This window comes from Hyla sarda, chromosome 1 (assembly GCF_029499605.1).
Source record: "Hyla sarda isolate aHylSar1 chromosome 1, aHylSar1.hap1, whole genome shotgun sequence".
Lineage (NCBI taxonomy): Eukaryota > Metazoa > Chordata > Amphibia > Anura > Hylidae > Hyla > Hyla sarda.
The window spans coordinates 357,410,167-357,423,461 of record NC_079189.1 but is presented as its reverse complement, the minus strand read 5'-3'; the positions used below and the strand labels follow the sequence as shown (position 1 = coordinate 357,423,461).

General features: G+C 40.4%; 1 protein-coding gene across 2 annotated transcripts in view; it reads left to right on the top strand.

Moving 5' to 3' along the window:
• Nucleotides 1-13,295, top strand: part of RIC1 (RIC1 homolog, RAB6A GEF complex partner 1) — a 132,862-nt gene that overhangs the window by 49,248 nt on the left and 70,319 nt on the right. The gene's annotated exons all lie outside the window — the stretch shown is intronic.

The window sequence follows — 13,295 nt, the reverse complement described above, 5'->3', positions numbered from 1 at the left end:
TCCTTGAGTTAATGCAAGGGTAATAAAATAAAATAGACTGGAGGTGGGGCTTACATAGTTCTCTTATGAGGTGGAAAGGGGTTGGAAAGTCAAAACAGCAAAAGAGGCCATTTGCAGAACTCCAATTGATGTTAATGGGAGTTGCCCAAACTGTATTGCTCTTTATGATAACCTGTTTACCTAACGCTGTTTAAGTATATAAAAAAGCGTAGCTCATGGGTATCAATAAAAGTAACACAAATTGCTTTGGCTGTTTCTGGTTTCCCAACCATCTCCAGCAGCCGCATGGGAATGCCCCTTTAATAGCCAGTTATGTTTAAACAAACGATAAAAAATACTTTACTTTATTATTTGATGTAAGGTATTGTTTTTTTTTTTTTGCTGATGACACAAAGATTTGTAACAGGGTTGATGTTCCAGGAGGGATATGCCAAAATGATTTAGGTAACATGAATATCTTGGAAGAAAGATGAGACAGAAGGGATATGGTAGAAAGTGAATCAACGTGGTAGAGGAGAGTATATTTAAAAGAACTACCATGAGAGCTCTTACTTTTAAACCTTTGCCCCTCTAATTTTAAAACTGTCTTAAAGTATAACTTTACTGAGAGTAGTGGATGTGTGTAATAGCTGTCCTGTAGAAGTGGTAGCTGTAAATACAGTGAAGGAGTTTAAGAATGCATGAGAGAGACAATGCTATCCTTTATATACTGTAGGGCCATGGACTATTCATAGTATTCGGAATACCAGGCAGACTAGATGGGCCAAATGGTTCTTATCTGCCGACATATTCTAGGTTTCTCTGTAAACCAGAGATGGGTTCAGCCATAGAAAGGGCTGTCAAAATGGACTTCCCAGCTGTGTCTCACCAACTAGGGCCTACCTCCCAGCATGAGAAGCACTACTATAGTGTATTTGCACCGTTTTCTTGCTGGGCTTTTAATAGATACAGCAGTGTATGATCATAACCTTGGTGATCTATCACAAACAGATATGGGCCAAACTCTTATTTCTTATCTTTGGTTTGTGACTCTTCATTCCCTACCTAGACTTTGACTGGTAGCTTTCTGTGACAAGTCACAAATATGGCCTGTGAATATGAACCTAAGCTAAATCTGAGTCTAGTCATCAATGTATATTTTCTGTTTGTCTATAGCTGCAATAATTTTCCACTTACACCACTTGCTAAACAAACATGAATTCAGTCGCACTCGCTTGCTGCTCTGTCATGTTGCATCAGCATTTGGAAACCATGAACCTTGAAATGTTTGATGTTTGGTGAATTTTAATACAAGTAGAAACTTGTTCCACAACTACTATATGTACACGTAATGTTAAAGGGGTATTCCAGGCAAAAACTTTTTTTTTATATATCAACTGGCTCTGGAAAGTTAAACAGATTTGTAAATTACTTCTATTAAAAAATCTTAATCCTTCCAGTAGTTATTAGCTTCTGAAGTTAAGTTGCTGCTTTCTGTCTAACTGCTCAATGATGACTCGCGTCCCGGGAGCTGTGCAGTTCTTATGGGGTATTTCTCCCATCAGGCAAGGGATATTCTCCCATCATGCACAGCTCCCATGACGTGACATCATCATTGAGCAGTTAGACAGAAAACTTCAGAAGCTAATAACTATTGGAAGGATAAAGATTTTTTAATAGAAGTAACTTACAAATCTGTTTAACTTTCCGGAGCCAGTTGATACATAAAAAAAAGTTTTTGCCTGGAATACCCCTTTAATTAAAAAAAAAAAACAAAAAAAAAAACTGAGCAAATGTACAGTTTATCTCTTAGGCGGATTACTGACACTGGTGAAGCTTAATCCACTGTTAGCCTTCTTGTGCTAGGCACATAGGTGTTCACTTCCCCACCCGTAGACAGTCTTAACATTTTCTACCTTCATGCTGTGACTACTGCAAATAGGGGGATGATTGTGTTTGCATAGGGCAGGATGAAGTGCATACCAAAGACTGAGTGGAGTCCAGATTATCATGACAACCAGTGCATTTCAATGTGATCTGTCTGCCTTCTTATAGAAGTTTTATATCATAATCATTCTTTTTTTTAAGTTGGATCTGAGACAAGTGTGCGGGTTTACCACTTCAGAATCAGATACGTCTGCAATAAATTTTACATTTCATTGTCACGATTAGCACAATACAGAAACCTGCATTTTCTCCAAAGGCCTTTTATTCTCAGAATATTACAATAAATTGTGTGTGTATGTTGCTGCATCTTCTTTCGAGGTTCCATTGCATTTGTTAGGTTTAATTGCTCCTGTTAAACTGTATGACACTACAGCGGAGCTCAACTGACCCCGTTATAAACCAGCAAAGTCTTTTGATCGCCTTTGGTGTCCGTTGTGCTTAAAGTATAGCACTCCCTTGTTTTTAATTATATTTTATATGAGCAAATACATTTTTTTTTTTTTAATGACATAGTTGCCATTAAACTAATGTCCGGGCATGCTGGGAGTAGAATTTCAGGATCGGTATTGGATTGGACTAGTATGAGAGAATCGTTCATGATGCAATTCCAAACCAGAGCTTTTCTTTAGTTCTCTTTTTTAGATTGTAGAGTGCTAATATGTATAATAATAAAGATGTTTGCCATTGACTGAAGCCCTATGATTTCCTACAGGAATATTGTAGGTCCCCTTAGTTAATATTATTGTTGTGTGTGTGCCCCCTTGCTTTTTATTTTTAGTCTCATGTGTAGGGCACGATTTGAAACAGGAAAGATTAACATTCTTACATTCTGTTCTCTCGGTACATTTAGGACTAGGCTTACTGTGCCATGATGACAAAAAAACAAACCAAAAAAAAATAAAACACTTGTTCCTGGGAAAAAAAAAACAGCAGCTTTTCAAAAAATGCGGCTGCACCTGGTTTTGCATCTATACATTTACATAAAGTGCCTTCGATGGAGCATCATGTCCCCTTCACACTGCTGATCCATGGGAATCCTGAGTGTCACACTACTACTGATCACACGTTATCCCATGCCTTGTATAAGTTGGGTGTTCTGTGATATATGGGCGGAACACCACTATAAAGTATACAACAACAACAGTGTTATATAGTTCACCTTAGTAAATGCTAAAAGGATGGAGATTTATTATATATATATTTTTTTATTTATAGTTATTCTTTTAATTAATAGTTTTATTTTCTAAAGACTGGTCCAGACCAGCATCAGCAAAATATGTTTAGCAAGAACTCCAGAGGTTTTTGCCCTGGGTTTTTTAGGCTTAAAAATGCCAGAATAAACATCAGAAAAACTGCCACTGGTCTTCCCTGCGTTTTGGCGTTTTTCTGGCGTTGTTAACTTTTCAGTGGAATTTGCTTTTTTTTGGCCCCTTTGGTGCTTTTTTTTCCAAAATTTTTTGGGTACCAAAAAATTTATAAAATAAAGGATGCAGTAGGGATGGAAAAAATGTATTTAACAAATTTTTTTTTTTTTTTTTTAGAACAAAATCTGTTTAAATTTTTAATGTGTGTGTGTGTGTGTGTGTCTGTTTCACTTTTTTTTTTCTCACTTTTTTTTCTAAATTTTTTTTAGGTAGTATTACTACTCCCAGCATGGAGCAGACTGTTCCATGATGGGAGTAGTAGTACCTGTGCTAATGGACAGATTGCCCCGGGTGTTACTCCTGACACCCGATGCGATCGTCCTATCTACAGTAGAGATGCGGAGCGGCTCTATACAGCGCTCACATCTCTGCACTATACTCCGGCCAGTGATTAGAACATCACTCATTCATACTTTCCGCCCAGAGTGGGGAGAACCTAGAAGAGCGGCTGGCCGCATCTACACATTATACAGGAGGATCGCAATGGGCGATCTGTCAATTAGTACAGGTACTACTACTCCCATCATGGAACAGTGTGTTCCATGCTGGGAGTAGTAGTACTACCTAAAAAAAATTAAAAAAGTCAACACACACTACATTTTTATTATTGTTGGCTACATTTTTAGTGCTCTGCCCGCCCACATAAATTGATCCCTGTTAAAAAATTTATAAAAATTTCGTTATAAAAAAGATACATTTCGTTAAATACAATTTTTTACATCACCACTGTCTTTTATAAAAAAAGACAGTGGTGATGTAAAAAATTGTATTTAACGAAATGTATCTTTTTTATAACGAAATTTTTATAAAAACGTTATCTCCATCACTTTTTTGGATCGTTAAAGTCCAAAAAAGAATAAAAAACAAAAACAAAGTTAAAACCAACATGGCGTTTTTCTTGGCGTTTTTGCTCTCCCATAGACTTCTATGGGGGAAAAAACGCCAAACTAGGTTTTGTTGGGCGTTTTGAAAAACCAGCCTCTGAGCCCAAAATTGCTGAAAAACGCCAAAAGTATAAAAAAAAAAAAAAACGCCAAACTGAAAAATGCCAAGTGGATCTGGCATTTTGCAGTTTACTATTGACCTGCATCTAACATCTGGACATGGTGTTTTTTTGCTGAAAAAGCGCCGTGCGGGAAAATTGACGTTTTTAATGGCGCTTTTTGCAAAAAAAAAATTAAATCCTCAGTGGAGTTCCAGCTTAAAGAATATATATTTATGTACAGTTTGGGATTTTTTTCTGGAAAAAAAGGTCAATTATTTGTGTTTTAGAATAAAATAAAAAAAATGCTCCACATTACTGATTTTTATTTTGTAGAGCAGGAGAATAATATTGCTCCACTTATTGCTCCAGCCTTAAAAGGTATGTACAAATTTTAACCCGTATACGGTTTGAAAAATAATGTCCGGTTGCATCCGTTTTATAAGAAAAAAAAGTATAGGTTTTTAACTTTTCACTCCATTATGAATAAAGTTTCACTTTTTTGATTGGAATTCCAAGAAAAAAACTGTGCAAAGACAAAAACTGGTGCAAACCGGATGGAACTGTACGTGCATACGGTTATCTATGGTTCCCATTAACTCCCATGTTAAAAGAAACATAAACCTTATTGAAATATCGTATACCATATATCTTTGGGACCAAAAACCTTGGTAGGCTATGGTTTTGGGAACGGGGAAAAAACGGACAAATCCGTACAAGATGCAAAACGGATGCAACCTGATGCATCGTTTGGCATACGGTTTTCGATGGAGAGTCAATGCATACGGTTTTCAAATTAAAAATGTATACGGGAACTGTATTGCAAAAATGTGGTGTGAATGCACCCTTATTCGTAACAGATGTTCTTGTATTTCCATCCCTTCCTCTGCAGCCAGTTACATAAATGTAGATAGATAGTAAATTAGAGGTGTCTGATAAGTGTGTAATGTTTACAACAGCTTGCTGATCTACAGTAAAATCTCCCTTAGGGGACACCTCCCAATAGCGGACAGTTTTTTATTCCCTGGCAGAGTCCCATAGGACTTAATGTATTTACACCCTCCGAATAGGGGACATTCCTAATAGAGGACGTGGACACACCCAATAGGAGACAAAACACTCCCAATAGGGGACAACCAGGCTTATGTGCCGGCCCTACTTTGTACACAGGGTTGCCATCAGGGGGGTCCAGCCAATACCCCTGCACTGAGAGCAGCAGCAGTGGTTGCGGGCACTGACGAGTGACATCAGGAGCGTCACTCATCACTGCTGGCAGCTGCTTCTGCTCACAGCCTCTCAGTATGTGCAGCACAGAGGACGTCAGGAGAACATCAAATGCGCTGAGAGTCCCTGCACCTGAGCCTGCTGGCCAGGTAAGAACAGGGGGAGGAGGGAAGGGGGAAAAGTGATATGATACAAGGAGAAAGGGGGGAAGATTTGCCAGAGGGGGATAAAGGGGGAATTAAATGGAACAGGAGGGGATGAAATGGCACGGGGGGATAAAGGGGGGGAGGGATAGGGGACATCTCTCAGTAGTGGATACTTTTTTATTCTGAGTGTCCGCTATTGGGAGATTCTACTGTATAGCTTAAAAGTTTTGTCCAGACTGAATCGGATTGCAACATAAAAATTATTATTTATTGTACTTTAGGAGCTGGTACTGTATTAAATAGAAAAACCTTATTTCAGCATGACTGACTGCAGTGTTATGTTTGTGGGCCTCCTGACTGTGCTGACCTTCAATAACAAGTAAAGGGAAAGAAGGATCAGGCATGTTGGATTTCAACATGCCCAATCCTCAGCTCCCAGTGGAGATGAACTGCTGTCAGTGGTGGTGTGCAGCAGCTTGTTTCCCCTTACCATTGAAATAAACATGCATGCTCTGCACAGAGACAGGGCGTAAAATACATCATCTTTTAATACCTGGTTTATGTTTTAAGAAGATAAGCTTCTGAATGGATGTGGTTTGTCACCTTGTCAGTTTAACATAAATTCTCTTCTTCTTTCGGTGGCTGTAGGTCAAAATACTTTTTCCGGAAAGAGTGCTAGATTTTTAAAGGACAACTTGTGTGGCATACTCGTCACGTGTATAGAAAGTGCATGAAGATATATATAACACATTCTGTGTACTTTTTCTACATACAAGTGACTAGCATGCCACACATGCCTTTTAGAAATCCAGTAGTTTGTACTTTACCTCTGTACTCATACACATTTGATAACAGGTGACAGATGACTTTCCCATTTGCTTGTCATGTAGTAACAAATAACGTGGCTGTTACTGTTTCCCAGTGTCGGTATAGGAGCAGTCTTCATACTCAGATAAGTAGAGCTGGAGCACAGCTGCTGCTGATGTGGCAGTGCCGGGCGAACATTCCTCCCTGCCTCTGCTGGCAACACATATTTGTTGTTTAAAGGTCAGAGCAATGCAGACTGAAAAAATAGACTTGGGAGAATATGTGAAGTTTCCAGGCAGGATGGCTGAGAACTTTCCCATAGTTGTTTTTACAAAGTGTACTGACGCCACTATTTTAGTTAGCTGTGGGTTGTCAAATGTGTATACTGTATAACACTAAAGCATTTAATTTTATACAATGTGGGTGAGATTTATCACAGTATTTAGACTAGTTTTTCCCCGTCTAAAATTGTCGCACAGAAAGTCGCAGTCTAAATACGTGTGACTTTTTCGTGGCTTTTGCTTTAGAGGATTTTTAGAACATGATGCATTCTCGGCTATTTTAGACGGAAAAATGCATTGATGCTGAATTTATCAATAGCAACTTTGCGGCCAAAAGTCGCATGTGGCGAAAGTACGCTGAAATGTCAGACCATGCTGGAGCAGGTTTAAATACAGTCTAAAGCATAGATCCCGAAGTCTGTGTGCAGAATTTATCAAGAGTCTTGCGACTTGATAAATTAGGCGCACAATAGACCAGCCTAATGCTCTGTAGGTTGATCTATATTGATGTGGGAAATAGACAGCTTTGATAAATCCCTCCCAGTATGTCAGTTTAAGGACTCCATTTAAAATTCAGAAGCAGTAATATACATCAGCCATAACATTAAAACCCCTAGAAGTGAATAACATTGAATATTTCATGACAATGAGGGGAATTTATCAAACCAGTTAGACTGCAGGCTTGCCCTGCATTACATTTTCTGTGAGAAATCATTTAGAACAATTACATGTCATTACCATGAAGTGTTCTTATTTTGAGCACTTTGTGTAGTGGTCACTGATTTATCATGTGCGACTTTTTCTGAAATGTTGCAAAAATGTTGCAGGAGCCAGACCTAGAAGTTATCACAGGGCAAGGCAACCCTGTCCTATAGAACTCTGTGACAGTTGTATTAAGGTCCATATGACATTTGATACATTTGTCGCACGGCCGCCACATTTGTGCAACATTTATGTAGAGCAATTCTGTGGTGATTAATCAAAGTACGTGCGCCCTTTGATAAATTTGGCGCATGTCTGCAATTTTCACCACAACATATTGGCTCTAAAACAGATTAAAATTCACACTACTCTTTGTAAATGTCCCTCAATGTCACCTAACAATGTGTGCGTATATATTAGGCAGCAAGTGAATAGTTTATTGTTAATGTTGAAGTGTTAGAAGCTGGAATTTTTTGCAAGCATAAGGATGTAAGCAACTTTAAGAAGGGTCAATTTGTGATAGATAGCATTTCCAAAATGGTAGATGTTGGGGTATTCCTTGTAAGCATTGGTTACTATCTACCAACCGCCGATATCTGAAAAAGTTTTCGTCCTATGCGGCGGGTCCCATGTTACAGTCCGTGGAGATGGAAGCTTCCTTGCAACGGCGGGTCCGTGTACTGGTTGATCAACAGTGGGGTACAGCGGCCCATATAGCCCATTTCCCCCTTATATGCCCATTCCACCCTCAATTCATATGCCCATTGCTTGGCCCCCGACCCATTGAGTGCAAAACATGCACTAAATGTCAGTGAGTAGCAGAATATGCTGTGTATTATATAAAAAATTATTTAAGTTAAAGGATAAGGAGGGAGACTTATTAACCCTTGTGCAAAGGAAAAGTAAAGCAGTTGTCCATAGCAACCAAATTCCAGCTTTCATTTTTTTCATTGCCATCAGCAACTGAGCCCGCTGTTCCTTTACCACCACTAAGGGCAAACTCGTGATCATCATGCCAGTTTGGGCCAGATAGAGGCAATGACTCAAATCACCCCCTTTTCCCCCCAAAAAATACACATTCGATATTATGATGTGTAGACTAATTTGTTAATCCCATATGGTGAACAGTGTAATTTTTATTTTTCTCCCAGTTATTACCCTTCAGGAAATGCTTGAGACTTGGGCAATTGCTAAAAGTTCTGTTCATGTTGTGGTCCGTGACAGTGCCAAAAATATGATGAAAGGCATGGATGAAGCTGGACTTTGCAGTATTTCCTATGTGGCACATACTAGGGATCGACTGATACCTGTTTTTTAGGACCGATACCGATAATCGGTGGAGGTTAGGACCAATAGCCGATAACTTATACGGCGGTGCAGGGGGCGGGGCATTATCGGCTTATCGGCAAGGTAATTGCCAATACCGATAATGCCCAAAATCGTGATTATCGGCCGATAAAATCGGCCATACCGATAATCTGTCGATCCCTAGCACATACATTGCAGCTGGCTGTCTCAGAGGGTCTGTTATCACAGCGCAGCATTGCTAATGCTCTGGGAATTGGGACCAAAATAATCGCCCACTTCAAACATTCAAACCCGGCATACTCACGCTTGCAAGATATCCAAAAGGAGCTTGGTCACCCAATTAAAGGACTTCAGCAAGACGTGCAGACTCGTTGGAACAGCACATTTTACATGCGGCAGTCATTGAATGAGCAGAGACGGGCACTAGGAGTATATGTGTCTGACCATGAGCTTCCTGCCACTTTCACTGCAAACCAGTGGAATCTAATGGAGAAAGTGTTGCACATCTTGGCTCCCTTTTGAAGAGCTGACACGTCAAGTGAGTTCTTCGGATGCTTTTGCTTCAGAAGTTATTCCTGCTGTGACTGTGCTCTAGAGACTGTTATCAAAAGATAATGATAATGACCATGGTATTAAAACAATGAAGAGCACTTTGCTTGCTGCTTTGCAGAAATGCTTTTCTGATACAGAGCGCAATCCCCTTTACTGCATAGCAACAATAACCCCTTAAGGACACAGCTCATTTTCACCTTAAGGACGCATCCCTTTTTTGCAAATCTGACCACTGTCACTTTATATATTAATAACTCTGGGATGCTTCTACCTTTCATTCTGATTCCGAGATTGTTTTTTTTTTTTTTGTTACCTATTCTACTTTAACATAGTGGTAAATTTTCGTCATTACTTGCATCCTTTCTTGATTCTTTTCTTGTTGAAAAATACCAAAATTTCATGAAAATTTAGCATTTTTGGAACTTTGAAACGCTCGGCTTGTAAGGAAAATGGATATTCCAAATTATATATATTGATTCACAAATACAATGGCCCACATTTATCAATGTGTTTACACCGTTTTTTCCTTCTATATTTGCCGCTAATTTGGCGCAAAGTATGTTTTTTGCGCCTTTTTTTGCGCCTTTTTGTTTAGAAGTTTCTGCTGATTTTGAGTTACAATCCACTGATTTGGGCAATACGCATGATATGGACGTGTTTTATCAATTGCGCCTTTTATAAAAAGGCTCATAAAAAGGCGCAAAGACCAGAAATACGGCAAAAATTTACACCAAGCTCAAGGTGGTGTAGGAAATCCTTCTACATGTCCACTGTGCTATCACAAAAACCAGTGTAAGAGAAAGGTGTAAGATAGAGGTTTGAGGGTATTACCGTGCTTGCGCCAAAATCGTCAAGATGCGTGCACCTTTTTAATAAAAAAGGCGCAAGGACGGGAAATATATGGGGTTTAAAAAGACGCAACAAAAACACGGAGGTAGACAGCTAATGATAAATGTGGGCCAATATGTCTACTTTATTTTGACATAAAGTTGACATGTTTTTACTTTTTAAAGACATAAGATGGCTTCAAAGTATAGCAGCAATTTTCAAAAATGTCACGAACATTTCAAAATCTGAATTTTTCAGGGACCAGTTAAAGGGGTATTCCGCCCCTAGACATCTTATCCCCTATCCAAAGGATAGGGGATAAGATGTCAGATCGCCGCGGTCCCGCTGCTAGGGTTTGCTCTGTGCGTAATGACGGACGGAGCAGCGTGACATCATGGTGCCGCCCCTCGTGACATCACGGCCCGTCCCCTTAATGCAAGTCTATGGGAGGGGGCGTGACGACCGCCACGCCCCCTCCCATAGACTTGTATTGAAAGGGGCGGGCCGTGACATCACGAGGGGCGGAGCCGTGACGTAACGATGCTCCGGCCCCTGTACCGCCCATCATTACGTGCAGGGCGAACTCGCTCTGTGCTGTAATGATAGCGCGGTGCCACAGCGGGGATCCCGGGGGTCCCTAGCAGCGGGACCGCGGCGATCTGACATCTTATCCCCTATCCTTTGGATAGGGGATAAGATGTCTAGGGGCGGAATACCCCCTTTAAGTTTGAAGTGGATTTGAGGGGCCTTTCTGTGAGAAATTCCCCATAAATGACCCCATTATAGAAACTACACCCCTCAAAGTATTCAAAATGACATTCAGAAAGTTTGTTTACCCTTTAGGTGTTTCACAAGAATAGCAGCAAAGTGGAGGAGAAAAATAAAAATCAGCATTTTTTACACTAACCTGTTCTTGTAGCCCCATTTTTAAGTGCTATTAGGTGAAAAAGCCCCCCAAAATTTGTAGCCCAATTTCTCTTGAGTATGGAAATGCCTCATATGTTGACATAAAGTGCTCTGTGGGCGCACAACATGGCTCAGAGGGAAAGAGGAACTGTGGGATTTTTTGAAAATGAATTTTGCTGTCATGGTTTTTGGGGGCCATGTTGCATTTAGGAAGCCCCCATGGTGCCAGAACAGCAAAATAACCCCCACCTGGCATACTATTTGGGAAACTACACCCCTTAAAGAACGTAGCAAGGGGTATAGTGAACCTTAACACCTCACAGGTATTTGACGACTTTGCGTTGAAGTTAGACATAAAAATGGAAAATTTTAACACTAAAATGATGGTGTTACCCCAAATTTTTCTTTTTCACAAGGGGTAATAGGTGAAAATGGACCCCAAAATTTGAAGCCCAATTTCTCCCGATTAAGAAAACACCCCACATGTGGCTGTTAAGTGCTCTGCTGGCGCACTACAGGTCCCAGAACAGAAGGAGCGCCATTGGACTTTTGCAGAGAGAATTTAGGGGGCCATGTGCATTTACAAATCTCCCATGGTGCCAGAACAGCGGAAATCCCCCACATGTGACACCATTTTGGAAACTACACCCCTCAAGGAATGTTACAAGGGTTACAGTGAGCATTAACACCCCCCAGGTGTTTGACAATATTTGGTTACAGTGGGTCAAAAAAATGAAAAATCTCAATTTTTTTCACTAAAATGCTGGTGTAACCCCTAATTTTTCATTTTCAAAAGGGGTTAATGGAGAAAAAGCACCACAACATGTAGTGCAAATGTAACTGCAACCCTTATGGTATCTAGCTAGACACAAGATGAGTAGTTTGGGCTCACATTTTGTTGCTGGAATTGGTGCAAAGCTGGTGAAAAAATGTTTTTTTGTTTTTTGCACAAATGTGTCATGCATAGGACAGATTTTGCAATCATGGTACATAAAAGTGAGTAAATGCACACTAATATTTATTGCGCCATTTATCCTGGGTTAAAAAAAGCAACTACTCAGACAATGATCTGCTGCTTGACCTAGGGCCAGATTAAGACTGCCTGGAAGACGGAGCACTTCATTAGCGGCCGGGCTATCAGGGGGACCCGATCCGCTACTGAGCAGCCTGCAGGGATGTCCCGAATGTGACAGGGCCTCCTGCGGGCCTTGGGCCCGGAGCAGGTGCTCCATGAGCACCATTGATGATCCGGCCCTGGCTTGTCCACATGGTGGGCCCAAAAGGAAAGGTGCACCCTTAGGACAGAGAGTAATTTTAGATTGAAATACTTATAGGCCCCACTACACACCTACCAAAAATCTGAGCTGGCAGAATGATGTAACCCGCCAGAAGTTCCACATTTTTGAAACTACATTCCAAGTTGTAGGGAGGAATTGTTTAAAGGGGTACTCCGGTGGAAAACCTTTTTTTTTTTTTTTTTATAAACTGGTGCCAGAAAGTTAAACAAATTTGTAAATTACTTCTATTAAAAAATCTTAATCCTTCCAGTACTTATTAGCTGCTGAATACTACAAAGGAAATTATTTTATTCTTTTATTATAACACAGTGCTCCCTGCTGACATCATGACCACAGTGCTCTCTGCTGACATCTCTGTCCATTTTAGGAACTCTCCAGAGCAACATATGTTTTCTATAGGGATTTTCTTCTACTCTGGACAGTTCTTAAAATGGACAGAGATGTCAGCACAGAGCTCTGTGTTCCAAAAAGAAAAGAATTTCCTCTGTAGTATTCAGCAGCTAATAAGTACTGGAAGGATTAAGATTTTTTTTTATAGAAGTAATTTACAAATCTGTTTAACTTTCTGGCACCAGTTGATCAAAAAAAAAAAAAAAAAAAAGTTTTCCACCGGAGTATCCCTTTAACCTGTTAAGGACATAGGACGTTCTCTAACGTCCCCACTACCTGGGCTTTAATGCCCAAGGACGTTAGAGAACGTCCTGTTGTATTTCCGGTCTCTGCCGCTCGCCGGGCAGAGATCGGAACTGGATGCCTGCTGAAATCCTTCAGCAGGCATCCAGGGCAAACGCCGAGGGGGGCCATGTAGGCCCCCCATGTCGGCGATCGCCGCAAATCGCAAGGGAAATCGCCCTTGCGATCTGCGGCGATACCGGGCTGATCGGGTCTCTGGGACCCGACCGCCCGGTAAT